Consider the following 14,644-nt stretch of genomic DNA (forward strand, 5'->3'; position numbering starts at 1 on the left):
ATTGGAGCTTGATGCCTCTAAAAACTTCATCATTGGAATCACCTCTGGTGCTTTAAAAAAAAAAAAAAAAAAAAAAAAAAAATCCACATACCTACACAGGTGCAAGTAAATCAGACTGTCACGTAATGAGACCCAGGCCTTATCATTTGTAAGCTCCCCAGGTGATTTGATTCAAAGACAAGCTTGAGGACCGGTGACATGGATCTCTACACATAACCCGCCTAAATAGATTCTCTAGAAGCAGTTTATAGAGAAATTCCACATGAACTCTGGAAGAGGATATGAATTTGATGTACAGTATGTCCTCACTTATCGTCTTTGAAAGTCTCTTGGAAACTTCACCTTTAAGCAAAATTGTGTATAGTGAAACCACTTATTCCTCATCAACATCATAACAACTTTGAACACAACAATGGTGTTGGAGGACCTGCTGTACATTGCTTCCAGAAAGTCAATTTTCAGGGAATTCCAAAATGAAGTGAGGACTTCCTGTATATAAAAAGATGGTTGTGATTCCACCTGGATGACAGGGTTACTGGTCAGAAACTAAAGGAGGCCGCCAGGTATAGAGGATTCAGTCATGAGGTTTATGCTAAACAAAGGATCCCAGAATACTCACCCATTCCAGTTAAAGGCATAACGATGAAAGCAATATTCACATAGGAAACGTGGAAAGGAATAAAAGCCATCAAGCAACAACAATAATGTGACTAAGGGGCAGGATTTGCAGAGGTAGGGATTTAATGTGGTTGCCCTTTCTTACCCACACAAGAAAAAGGATGGAACAGATCATGAGATTCGACTGTTCTGCTGTGCAGCCTCCACAGGGCACTTTGAATGTCCCTGTTTCTCAGGCAGTAGATGACAGGGTTCAGCATGGGGGTGACCACAGTGTACATCACTGACGCCACCACACCACTCCTGGGGGGTGGTGCCACAGCTGAAGTCAGGTACATGCCAATGCCTGTTCCATAAAATAAGCAAACAACTGCCAGGCGAGAGCCACAGGTGGAGAAGGCTTTATACTTCCCATCTGACGATGAAATTCTTAGAATGGAGGGGACAATTTTATAGTAAGACAAAAGGATCCCTGAAATGGGAAGAAAACCAAACATAGTACTATCGAAATATATGAATATGCTATTGATGACACTGTCAGAACAGGCAAGGTTGAGAAGTTGAGATGGCTCACAGACAAAATTAGAGATTTCCACATTCTTGAAGAAGGTGAATTGTAACACAATCCAACTGTGCAGCTGGGAAATCCAACAGGCTAAGGAAAAAGGACACCAAAACTAAGAAGACACAGAGGTGAAGATTTGTGAGGACTGGGTAGTGCAGAGGGCGACAGATGGCCACAAATCGGTCATAGGCCATCACAGTCAGGAGCATGTCTTCTATACATGCAAAAAGGACCAAGAAAGACATCCGTGTCAGGCAGCCCGCATAAGAGATGACTCTGCTGTGCGAATGCATGTCCACAATCATCTTGGGGACCGTGGCCGAGGTGAAAGCGATGTCAGCCCAGGACAGGTTGGAGAGGAAGAAGTACATGGGGGTGTGGAGGTGGGAGTCAGAGCTGACAGCCAGGATGATGAGCAGGTTCCTCAGCACCGTGACCAGATACATGGACAGGGACAGCCCAGTGAGGATGGGCTGCAGTTCTGGATCCTCTGAGAGTCCCAGGAGGAGGAATTCTCAGACACCTGTGAGATTCCGTGGCTCTTTGTGACTTGGACACCTTGAGAAGAAAAGAGGATTGGAAAAATAAAAGATAAAAACCAGCCCTTAATGCTGTGTGTATACTTTGGATGCAAGCAATTCACAAGGAACATTTTCACACTTGAGGACCATACACCGTCAGCAATATTTCTCAGTTGTGACAAACCCAAAAATCTCAGAATTATTACATGATTTACTTTTTTGCTATTCAACTCCTTCTGTACATACTACTTTAGAGAAAATCCACTGAAGAATGTTAGAAGACCAAAACGTAATATATAACAAATCCGTGATCTCAGTAAAATACTCTTTCCAGAAAAAATAAAATGCAATGAAGATGCTCTTCTCTCTTTAAGAAAAAGATCTCAGTCTAATTGAAAGAAATTAAGAAGCAGTGAAATACACTCTGTTTTATTCTGACACCATGCGACAAATTCCTTTGATGTAGAATATGTAGAAGGATGATACAAGAGCTAGGACCGCATTATCTAAAAACGAAATCGAACCTTATAGTTCTTAATCGGAAGACCTTTTAACATGCCAGTTACTTTTCATATTTATTATCATCCTTAGGTTTTCTGACATCATTTCTTCATAAAAGTACATGCACACTCAAATATGGGAGCTGTGTTTCCAAATTAATTGAATATATAACTCTTGGCCGAGCGCCATGGTTCACACCTGTAATCTCAGCACTTTGGGCGGCCGAGGCTGACGGATCACCTGAGGTCAGGAGTTCCAGACCAGACTGGCCAACGTGGTGAAACCCCGTCTCTAGTGAAAATAAAAAAAATTAGCTGGGCATGGTGACGGGTAACCCTAGCGACTCGGGAGGCTGAAGCAGGAGAATCCTTTAGAACCCGGAAGGCACAGATTGTACACCCTGTGATATTATTTTGGATATCCTAGGGAGATATTGCTCCTGACATCAGAGTGGGCGTACACCCTGTGATATTGTCTGTAATATCCTAGAAAGATGTTGCTCCTAATATCGCAGTGGCTGCACACCCTGTGATATTAATTGTAATATCCTACAGAGATATCACTCCCAATAATACAGTAGGTGTACACCCTGTGATATTATTCATAATATATTACGGAGATACGACTCCTGATATCACAGTGAGTGTACACCCTATTTGTACACCCTGTGACATTATTTGTAACAGCTTAGAAAAATATTACAGCTAATATCAAAGTGGGTGTACACCCTGTGATGTTATTTGTCATCTACTCGGTAGATATTACTCCTAATATCACAGTGAGTGTACACCATGTGTGTACACACTGTGAAATTATTCATAATACCCTAGGAAGATATTACTCCTAATATCACAGTGGGTGTACACCCTGTGATATTATTTGTAATCACCTAGGGAGATACGATTCCTAATATTCCAGTGGGTGTACACTCTGCAATGTTGTTTGTAATGTCCTAGGAAGATATCACTCCTAATATCAAAGTGGATGTACACCATGTGTGTACACTCTGTGATATAATTCGTAATATCCCAGAGAGATATTTCTCCTAATATCACAGTGGGTGTACACTCTGTGATATTATTCATACTATCCTAGAGAGATATTGCTCCCAGTATCACAGTGGGTATACACCCTGTGATATTATTCATCATATCCTAGAGAGACATTACCTCTAATATCACAGTTTCTGTACACCCTGTGGTATTATGCATAATATTCTAGGGAGATATTATTCCTAACATCACAGTGCATGTACACCATGGGTGGACACCCTGTGATGTTTCTCGTCATATCCTAGGGGGATATTACCCTTAATGTCACAGTGGGTGTACACCACGTGTGCACACACTGAGATGTTACTCGTACTATCCTAGGGAGAAATTACACCTAAAGTTACACTGGGTGTACACCATGTGTTTATGTTCTCTGATGCTATTCGTAATATCTTAGAAAGTTATTAGTCCTAGTGCCACAGTGGGTGTATACCATGTGTGTACACTGTGTAATGTTATTGGTATTATCCTAGGGAGATAGTTCTCATAACATCACCGTGGGTGTACATCATGTCTGTACTCCCTGTGGTGTTATTAGTTATGTCCTGGGTTGATATTACTCCTAATATCACCGTGGGTGCACACCATGGGTGTACATTCTGTGATGTTATTCATAATATCCTAGGGAGATATCACTCCCTGTGTCATAGTGGGTGTACGGCCTTGTAATATTATTGGTAGTATCCTTGGGATGTATTACTCCTGTTATCACAGTGGGTGTACACCCTGTGATAGTATTTGTAATATCCTAGGGAGATATTACTGTATACCTTGTGATATTATTTGTGACATTTTAGGGAGCTATTTCTCCTAAAGTCAGAGTGGGTGTACACCCTGTAATATTCTTCCTAATATCACAGTGGGTGTACACCATGAGTGATTTTTTTTCTAATATCCAGCAGGGAAGAGGATGATATTGCTTCCAATATCACAGAAGGTGTACACCCCCCTGTGATATTGTCCCTGACTTCCAGAGGGGAGAGGATGATATCACGCCCAATACCTCAGAAGTTGTACATCCCCCGTGATATTGTTCGTCATATCCAGGGAGGCACAGGATGACATTCCATTGAATTTGGCGACAGGCGTACACGCACAGTGTGATATTGTTCCTAATATCCAAGAAGGGAGAGGATGATATTACTCCCAATAAAGCAGTGGGTGTACATTACCCCTGTGTTACTGTCTCTAATATCCGGGGCCGGAGGGAGGGGGGAGAGGATAACATTCCCTCAAATTTAGCAGGTGGTTTGACGCCCCTCGTGGTGTTGTTTTAAATATCCAGCGGGGAAGACAAGAGTACTATTTTTGATAGTCCGATTTATCCGCTCCACCTTTGCGGAACTCTGAAGCTGGGAGGCGGCATGCAGTTTCCGTGTGATCCCCAATACCTTTGCCATTTTCTGTACCAAGTCAGCCACAAATGCAGGCCCGTTATCTGAGCCGATCCGTAAGGGCAGTCGAAATCTAGGAATCAGATCTCGAAGAAGCACAGGGGTTACTTCACCAGCTTTCTCAGTTTATGTTGGATAGGCCTTCACCCACCCAGAGTAGGTACGCCCAAGAACTAGTAAATACTTGTTACCTCCACACTTTGGCATCTCTGTGAAGTCTACCTGGAGATCTTCAAAGGGGGCTGCTCCATAAGCTTGTGTGCCGGGCGGAACGGCTGGACCTTGCCTCGCATTATGCTGTTGGCAGGTAACACGCCGCTGCCTCACCGTTTTGGCAAGGGCTGACAAATGCGAGATGTAGAGATACCGGCCTGACAACTTTTCCAGTGACTCCTGACCTACATGGGTGGCTTCTTGCACAGCCAGTACAACTGCAGCTCCTAGCAACTGTGGCACAGCTACTCTCCCATCTGGAAACCGAATCCATCCTTCCTCCATCACTTGTCCTTCTCTCTACCTGGAGAAAGTCCTTTTCTTCTTTAGAAGAAGTAGGTCCAAGATCAGGTGCTTGAGGGAGCACTGATGCCCGGAAGGGGGCAGATGCTGCTTTTCGAGCCTTTGAGTCAGCGTGGGAATTCCCCAAACCCAGCAAGGTGGAAGCTCGCTGGTGTCCTCTGCAATGCATAACTGCCACCTTGTGGGGTTTCCATACTGCTTCTAATAATTGCAAGATTTCTTGTTGATATTTTCTGTCTTTTCCCCCAGAGTTCAATAGGCCCTTTTCTTTCTATCACACTCCATGCACTTGAAGGGTTAAAAAGACATACCGAGAATCAGTGTAAATGTTTACAGTCTCACCTTCACTGAGTTCTAAGACCCGAATTAAAGCAATGAGTTCAGCTTTCTGGGCTGAAGTGGCCTGGGGCAACGATCTGGCTTCAACAACAGTGTCCAGGGTTACCACTGCATACCCTGCACCTCTCTCTCCTTGGGGGTTGAAGAAGCTGCTCCCATCCACGTATAGTTCCCAGTCTACTGATGCCCAAGTGTGGTCCCGGAGGTCAGGTCTGCTAGAGTCAACTGAGTCCAACACTTCTACACAATCAGGCTCGACAGGCTGCTCTGATACCAGGAGCAAGGTGGCGGGGTGTAGGGTGTTGCAAACTTCAATGGTTATACGGGGATTTTCACAGAGCAAAGTTTGGTACTTGGTGAGTCTGGCATTCGTTAGCCAATGATGTCCTTTAGTATTCATTAAAGTCACCACAGCATGGGGGGCCTTCATGTTCAGGTTTTGCCCAAGAGTCAGCTTATTTGCTTCTTGTACTAGCAGGGCAGTTGCTGCGAAGGCCCTCAAACAGGGGGGCCATCCTTCAGGAACCCCGTCTAGTTGTTTAGAGAGGTAGGCCACCGGCCTCGGCCAGGGCCCCACAGTTTGGGTTAAAAGTCCAGCTGCCATCTTTTCTCTCTCTGACACATACAATGGAAAAGGCTTTGTCAGATCGGGTAGCCCCAGGGCTGGGGCTGCCAGAAGTTTTTCCTTTAACTCATGAAAGACTTGCTGTTGTTGGGATCCCCATTCCAAAGGTTCCCGGTCCCCGCCCCCTTTGTGACCTCATACAAAGGCTTGGCTAATACTGCAAAGTTTGGGATCCACAATCTACAAAACCGCACAGCTCCTAAGAATTCTCTCACGTGCCTTCTGCCCTTAGGCTCCGGTAGATTGCAAATGACCTGCTTTCTTTCTGATCCCGGGCTGCCTTCCGACCCCTGTCAGACAGTAAATCCCAAGTAAGATACCTGCTGTCGGCAGATCTGAGCTTTCTTCTTGGACACCTTATACCCACAGTCCTCCAGGTGCCGGTGTAGGGCATCTGTTCCCTTGGCGCACCCGACTGCCGTGGGGTGTCCCAGCAGAAGGTCATCAACCTACTGGAGCAACACGCAGCCTAGGTCTCTGGTGGGAAACTTCGGGAGGTCTCGAGCCAACACCTCCCCGAAGATGGTGGGGGAGTTCTTGAACCCTTGGGGAAGCCCGGTCCAAGTGTACTGAGTAGTGACACCTGACTCCGGATCTTCCCACTGAAAGGCAAACAGCTTCTGCCTCTCAGGGGCTAATCTGATAGGAAAGAAAGCATCTTTCAGGTCCAAGCAGGTGAACCAGCTGTCCTCAGCTGGCAGCAACCCGAACAATGCGGATGGGTTAGGTACTGTTGGATGTAAAGTCAGTGTAGCTTGATTAAGCAAGCGCAAATCCTGTACCGGCCAGTAGTCCTTGGTCTGTGGCTTGGGAACAGGCAGGAGGGGAGTGTCCCATGGAGACTGACAAGGAATAATAATTCCAAAAGTTCTTAGGTGCTTGAGACGGACCTGGGTACCTTGAAGAGCTTCTCTGGGGACCAGGTCCTGTTATTGCCTAACCAGCTGGGCCCCAGTCTTAACTGGCCAATCCTGGAGGGTTGTCTTCCGCCCATACCCTTGGCCACCGCTTAGCCAGAGCTGGTCTTCTCTCTTGGCCTGGCTCAGTTAAGAAAAGTCTCCATTCCTCCTCTCGGGGGACCGTAAGGCTCATAATGACTCCCGTTCCGGGTAACTTTAGCAGCAAAGAGCCGTGCTCTGTCAAAGAGATAGTGGCTCTCAGCTTGCTGAACAAGTCCCTTCCCAAAAGAGGCAAGGGACAGTCAGGCATGTACCGAAACTGATGAATGACTTTATGTCCTCCTACAGTACAAGTCCGAGGCAAGCAGAAAGCTTGCTTTGCTGAAACCCCCGTGGCTCCGATGACATCAATAGTCTTTTTGGATAAGGGGGCGACCGGGGTGGTTACTAGCGAATGTTCAGCACCGCTATCTACAAGAAAATCAATGTCTGTACCCCCGACTGTCATTCTGACCAGAGGCTCTCTGGGGACACTTGAGCCCGGTCTCCCTCAGTCCAATAACCCTTCTGCCAGGTTGAGCAGGGCCCCTTCCTCCTTGTCCGGGGCCTCCTGCTCTGAGTCACCTTGTTTTCTTTTGAGCTGAGGGCATTTGTTCTTCCAGTGTCCTATTTCCTTACAAGAAGCACACTGGTTATGCTGCAAACTCTGACAGCCAAGCTGAGTTTCTTTCCCAGGGCCCCCCTTCCCTTGCCTCTTTGGGGGGGCCCCTCTGACTGCTGCAGCTAACAAACAGGTCGGTGTTTCGCCGGCGGTGTTTCGCCGGGCCTGACATCCATTCTCTTTGCCGTTTTCCTTACGGCTTACTGCATCCCTGTTTACAAACACCTGGTTAGCTGTTTCTAGTAATTGTGATGTGTTCATCCCTGCAAGCCCAGCCTGTTTCTGCAGTTTTCTTCTCATGTCTTCTGCGCTTTGATGGACTAAAGCCATGTGAATCACGCGCTGATTTCAGGGCTATCGGGATCAAAGGGAGTATACATACGATAGGCCTCACACAGTCTCTCCTAGAATTGTGCTGGACTTTCTTCTTTTCCCTGAATGACCTCAGAGACCTTGTTAACGTTTGTGGCCTTCTGAGCTCCCCTCATTAATCCTTCCAAGAGAGCTTCCCTGTCTCGGTTTAGCCTTTGTATATCCTGTCTTTCACGTGGGTCCAACTGGGGGTCGGTTCCTGGTAACTGGGTCCTTACATACTCTTGGGGGTTTTGATAATCAGCTGGTGCATATTCCTCTAGCCACTTAGTTGCTGCTTGGAGGACTCTCCGCCTTTCTTCGCTGTTAAAGAGGAACGTGAGCAACTGGTGCCAGTCAGCCCAGGTGTGGTTGTGGGTCTGGATAACAGTTTGGAGCAAATCAATTAGGGCTTGTGGCTTTTCAGTGTAAGGCGGTGTATTGGTTTTCCAGTTGAGAAGGTTGACGGAGGTGAAGGGCTGGTAGCCAAAAACACGCCTCTCCACCACGTGACCATCCTCATCTATCCCAGTATACTGCTGCTCTCTCAGGGGCATTTGTATCCCCATTTTGGGTCGTAAACGAGCTGCCGAGGGAGGGGTGGAATGGCGCAATGTGACTTACCGCAATTAATAATCTTAATTATTAATTGACACTAATAATTATCAATATTAATAACTGATAATATAATTTTTAAAATCAATACCGATAATAACGATAATTAATATTAGTTATACTAACAATCACAATAAATGATTAATATTAATGATTAATGAAGCCTGATATTAATAACTGATATTGATCTTATTCATTAGAAAAGAGTAATATTAGCTCCCAATAATTAATATTAATATTAATAATCTGAAAACTTTTTATTAGCAATTACTTAATATTAATATTAATATCGGTCAGTCATATTCATGTTAATAATAAATGAGGAATAATTCATACTACTATTATGCCCAATACCTCAGTGGGTGTACACCCACGTGTGATATTGCTCCTAATAATGTCCAGGGAGGGAGAGAGCATGATATTACGTTCAATATCGCAGTAGGTGTACACCCAGCCGGTGATATTGATCCGAATATAATCTCCAGGGGTTGGAGTATGACGTTACTCCCAGTATAGCACTGGGTGTGCATCCACCCGGTGATTTTGCTCCTAATATTCACGGAAGAAGAGAATGCTATTACTCCCAGTATCCCAGGAAGTGTACAACCCTTCTGTGACATTGTTCCTAATATCCGGAGGGGGAGAGGGGATACTACTCGCAATATCGCAGGCTGTGGACCCCCACCCTCTGAAATTGTTCCTAGCAGCCAGGAAGGGAGAGGACGATATGACTCCCCATACAGCAGGAGGTGTACACCCATCCTGGGATATTCTTCCTAATATCCATGGAGAGGAGAGGCTGATATGACTCCCAATATCGCAGGGGGTGTACATCCAGTCTGTGATATTGTTCTTAATATTCAAAGGTAGAGAGGTTGATATTACTCCCAATATCACAGAAAGTGTACAAACCCGTGTACTATTGTTGCTATTATGCAGAAGAAGACAAGATGATATCACCCCCCCATCCCAGGAGGTGTACACCCACTCTGTGATATTTTTTCCAATGTGCAGGGGGATAATATTCTTCTTAATAGTACAGGGTGTGTACAGCCCCACTGTGATATGGTCCTTAATATTCCAAAGCGGAGAGGATGATCTTACTCCCAATACCGCAGAAAGCGTACACCACCCCAGTGATATGGTTCCCATGATCCAGGAGAGAAGAGGATGATGTTACTTTCAATATCGCACGGGGTGGACACACCCCCAGTGATATTGTTCCTAATTTCAACGTGGGAGAGGATGATACTACACGGAATGCCCCTAGGGGTAAAAACACTCCTGTGATATTGTTCTTAATATCAAGGGGAAAGAGGATGCTATTACTCCAAAGAGTGCAGAGGATGTGCACCCGTCTGTGACATAGTTGGTAATTTCCACAGGCGGAGAAGATATTACTGACAATAACGTGAACACGCTGTGTGCCCACCGTGGATCGTCATATCCAGGGGGGGAGAGGAGGGTGATATGACTCCCCGCATCGTGGGGGCCTCACCCCCTTGCGATGGGGGTCCTAAGAGCCAGGGGGGGATAGGGGCTGGCTCTTACTCCCCGTATCGCAGGAGGTGTGTACAACCCCTGCGATATTGGGAGTAATATCATCCTCTCCCCCTGAATATAAGAAACAATATCACAGGAGGATGTACACCCCCTGCGATGTTGGAGGTAACATCATTTTCTCCCCCTGGGGATATTCGGAACAATATCACAGTGGGTGTGTACAGCCCCTGCGACATTGCCGCTAGTATCTTCCTCTCCCTCCCAGGATATAAGGAAGAATGTCTCAAGGGGGTGTACACCCCCTGCGATATTGGCTGTAATATCTTCCTCTCCCCGGCTGCCCTTTAGGAGCAATGTCACAGAAGGGGTGTACACCCCTGGCTATATTGGGAGTGATATCATCCTCTCCGTCCCTGGATATTAGGAACAATATCCCTAGGGAGTGTACACCTCCTGCAATATTCAGACTAATATCATCCTCTCGCCGCCTGGCTATTAGGATCAATATCACAAGGGTGGTGTGCACCCCCGGCGAAATTGGAAGAAATATTCTCTCCACCTTTGGATGTTAGGGACAGTATCACGGGGGACGTCTCCACCCCCTGCGATATTGGGAGTCATATCATCCGCTCCCACCCAGGATATTAGGATGAAGATGACCGAAGGGATGTACACCCACTGCGATATTTTCAATAATGACATCCTCTACCCCCTGGCTATTAGGAGTAACATCATAGAGGGGTGTACACTTTCTGCGATATTGGGAGTAATATCCTCTCCCCCACGGATATCGGGAACAGTTATATTAATTATTAATATTAATAAATATAATAACAATTAATAGTAATCATCGAGATTAATAATTACAGTAGAGACAGTAAAACTTAGGACGGATTAAAAATATTAACGGTTATTATGAATAATTAATAGCAATATCACCATTAATAATAAAATAATGATATCAGTAATTAATGTTATGTCAATCACAAGTGATGTTGGTAATAAAACAATAATTAATATTAAGATTAATAACTATATTAAAAGTGACATTAATATTAATTCATTTTAATCATGCATAATCATATCTTGAAAATAATCATTAATGATTAATAACGTTATACTATTAATTAATATTACCATTGATAATTATTAATAAGACTGATGTTTAATATTTCATAATATTATTACTGCTAATACCGCAGGGGGTGTACACCTACCTGTGATATTGTTCCTAATATCCAGGGATGGAGAGCATGATATTAGTTTTCATATCGCAGTAGGTGTACACTCACCCTGTGACACCGATCCTAATACCCAGCGGGTAGAGTATGACATGACTGCCAACATAGCAATGAATGTACAGCCACCCGGTGATATTGCTCCTAATATTCACAGAAGCAGCATATGATATTACTCCCAATATCGCAGGGAGTGTACACCTCTTCTGTGATATTGTGCCTAGTATCCCGAGGGGGAGAGGATGATAATAATTCCAGCATCACAGGCTGTGTTCACCCAGCCTGTGAAATTGTTATTAATCTCCTGAAAGGGAGAGGATGATATTACTCCCCATAATAGATAGATATGACTCCCCCTGATAGAGCAGGAGGTGTACACCCACCCTGTGATATTCTTCCTAATATTCAGAGGCCGAGAGGTTGATATTACTCCCAATATCGCAGGAAGTGTACACCCCTGTGTGAGATGGTCCTTAATAATATTCCAAGGTGGAGGGGGTGATATGACTACATATATGGCAGAAAGTGGACACCCCTCAGGGATATTGTTCCCATGATCCTGGAGGGAAGAGGATGATATTACTTTCAATACGACAGAAGGTGGACACGCCCTCACTAATATTGTTTCTAATTGCAACGTGGGAGAGGAGGATATGACACGCGATATCGCAGGGAGTAGAAACACCCCTGTGATACCGCTCTTAATATTCAGGGAGGAAGAGGATGATATCACTCCCAGTAGAGACGGGTGTACTCCCTCTGTACACCGAGGGAGTACACCTGTCTGTGAAACAGTTCATAATCTCCAGAGGGGGAGATGATATTACCCACAATATAGTAAACAGGCTGTGAGACCACCGCGGATCCTAAGAGCCAGGGGGGGAGAGGGGGCTGGCTCTTAGGACCCCGCATCGCGGGGGGTGCCTCACCCCCCTGCCATGTGGATCGTCATATCCGGGGGGGGATGGGGGGTGATATTACTCCCCGATTTTTCCTAGGATCCTTTCTATACTGCCACCCTCAGTTCACACCCTGGGACGTTATCTTCCATATTCTAGCAAGATGTGGCTGCTAAAGTCGCAGGGGGTATACACCCTTCAATATTATTCGTAACTTTGTAGGGGAATGTTAAACCTGATGTCACAGGACTCTGTACACTGTGATGTTATTCCCAATATCCTAGCTTTACCTTAATAATAATGTCACATTGTGTGTACACCTTGTGGTGTTATTCTTATTCTCCTAAGGGGAGGTTGCTTTTATTGTCACATGGGGTATGTTCCTTTTGATATTATTCATAATGTCCTAGAGAGATATCACTCCTTATGTCACAGGGTTTGTACACCTTGTCAAATTACTCATATTATCCTCATAAGATGTCACTCCTCATATCAAATAGGGTGTACACTCCGTGATATTGTCGTCATATTCTAGGGAAATGTTACTTTTAATGTCACAGAGGGTGCACACCTTGTGAAATTATTCGTTATAATTTTGTGGGATGTTACCCCTAATGTCACACGGCATGTATACACAGTGATGTTATGTGCAATATGCTATGGAAATGTTACTCGTAATTCACAGGTCCTGTACACCCTTTAATATTCTTCGTAATCTTCTAGGAAAACGTTACTGCTAATGTCCCAAGGCCTGTAGACCCTGTCATAAAATTCCTAATATCCTAGAGGGAGTTCACTACTAATTTCACAATGCGTGTACACCCTTTGATATTATTCGTATTGTCCTGAAGAGATGTTACTACTGATGTCCCAATGCAGGTACATTCTCTGATCTTATTGGTTATATCCTCAGGGGATGTTACTTCTAATGTCACACGGGGTGAACTCCCTGTGTTCTATTTCGTAATATCCTAGGGCAATTTTACTTTTAATGATGCAGGGGGTGTACACATTGTGATATTATTCGTGATATTCTAGAAAGATGTTACTCCTAATGTCACAGTGCTGTACACCCTGTGATAGTATTCATAATTTCCCAGGGGTCTGTACTCCTATTGGCATAGACAATAACACCCTGTGACATTATTCGTAATATTCTAGCGAGATGATACTCCTCATGTCACAGGGGGTGTACACCCCGTGTTATTATTCTTACTATTCTAGGGGGATGTTACTCCTAATGTCACAGGGATGTACGCCCTCTGATATTATTCATAGTGTACCAGAGGGATATTAGCACTAATGTCACGATGCGTGTACACCTTGTGATATTATTTGTCATATCCTAATGTCACAGGGGGTGTGTTCCGTGTGATAGTCTTCCTAACATCCTAGACGGATATTGCTCCTAACGTCACAGGGTGTGTACACCTTGTCACATCATTCATAATATCCTAAAACTACGTTATTCCTCAGGTCACAGGGGGTGTTCACCCTGTGATATTTTTCGTCATAGTTTTGTGGGATGTTACTCCTAAAGTCACACGGGGTGTACACAGAGTCACACAGTGATATGAGTTGTAATATTCTATAGACAAGTTACTCGTAAGTCACAGGGGCTGTACCTCCTGTGATATTATTCGTAATATTCTAGGGGAATGTTGCTACTATTCTCACGGGGGTGTACACCGTGTGATATGACTCGTCATACCCCAGCGGGATGTTACTACTAATGTCACAGTGCCTGTACACCCTGTGATATTATTTGTAATATCCTAAAGAGATGTTACCACTAAAGTCACAATGCATGTACGCCCTCTGATATTATTCGTTATATCCTCAGGGGATGGTACTCCTAATGTCACACGGGGCGTACTCCCTGTCATATTATTCGTAATATCCAAGGGGGATGTTATTTTTAATGTCACCGGGGGTGACATTACGCATTAAAAATGTGTATTCAATGCCTGTGATACTATTCCTAATATCCTAGGGGCATGCTCTTCCGAATGTCACATGGGGTGTACACCATGTGTGTACACCTGCTGTGATATTATTCGTAATATCCTAGGGGAATGTTACTCCTGATGACACAGGTGGTGTACACCACGTGTGTACCCCTCCTGTGTTATTATTCATAATATCCTAGGGGGATGTTTCTTTTAATGTCACCAAGAGTGTACAAAACGTCACAGAAGGTGTACATTTTGTGACGTTATCTGTAATACCCTAGAAGGATGTTACTCCTAATATGTCACAGGGGTGTACACACTTTGATGTTATTTATAATCTCATTGAGAGATATTACTTCAAATATCACAGTGGATGTACACATAGTGTATACCCT

The 14,644-nt window shown here is 44.6% G+C and overlaps 1 pseudogene; it reads right to left on the reverse strand.

Moving 5' to 3' along the window:
- Positions 1-710: 710 nt before the first annotated feature.
- LOC100452791 (olfactory receptor 7E24-like) lies at positions 711-6,162 on the reverse strand (annotated as a pseudogene).
- Positions 6,163-14,644: the final 8,482 nt, after the last annotated feature.

The sequence above is a fragment of the Pongo abelii genome, chromosome 12, assembly GCF_028885655.2.
Source record: "Pongo abelii isolate AG06213 chromosome 12, NHGRI_mPonAbe1-v2.0_pri, whole genome shotgun sequence".
NCBI lineage: Eukaryota > Metazoa > Chordata > Mammalia > Primates > Hominidae > Pongo > Pongo abelii.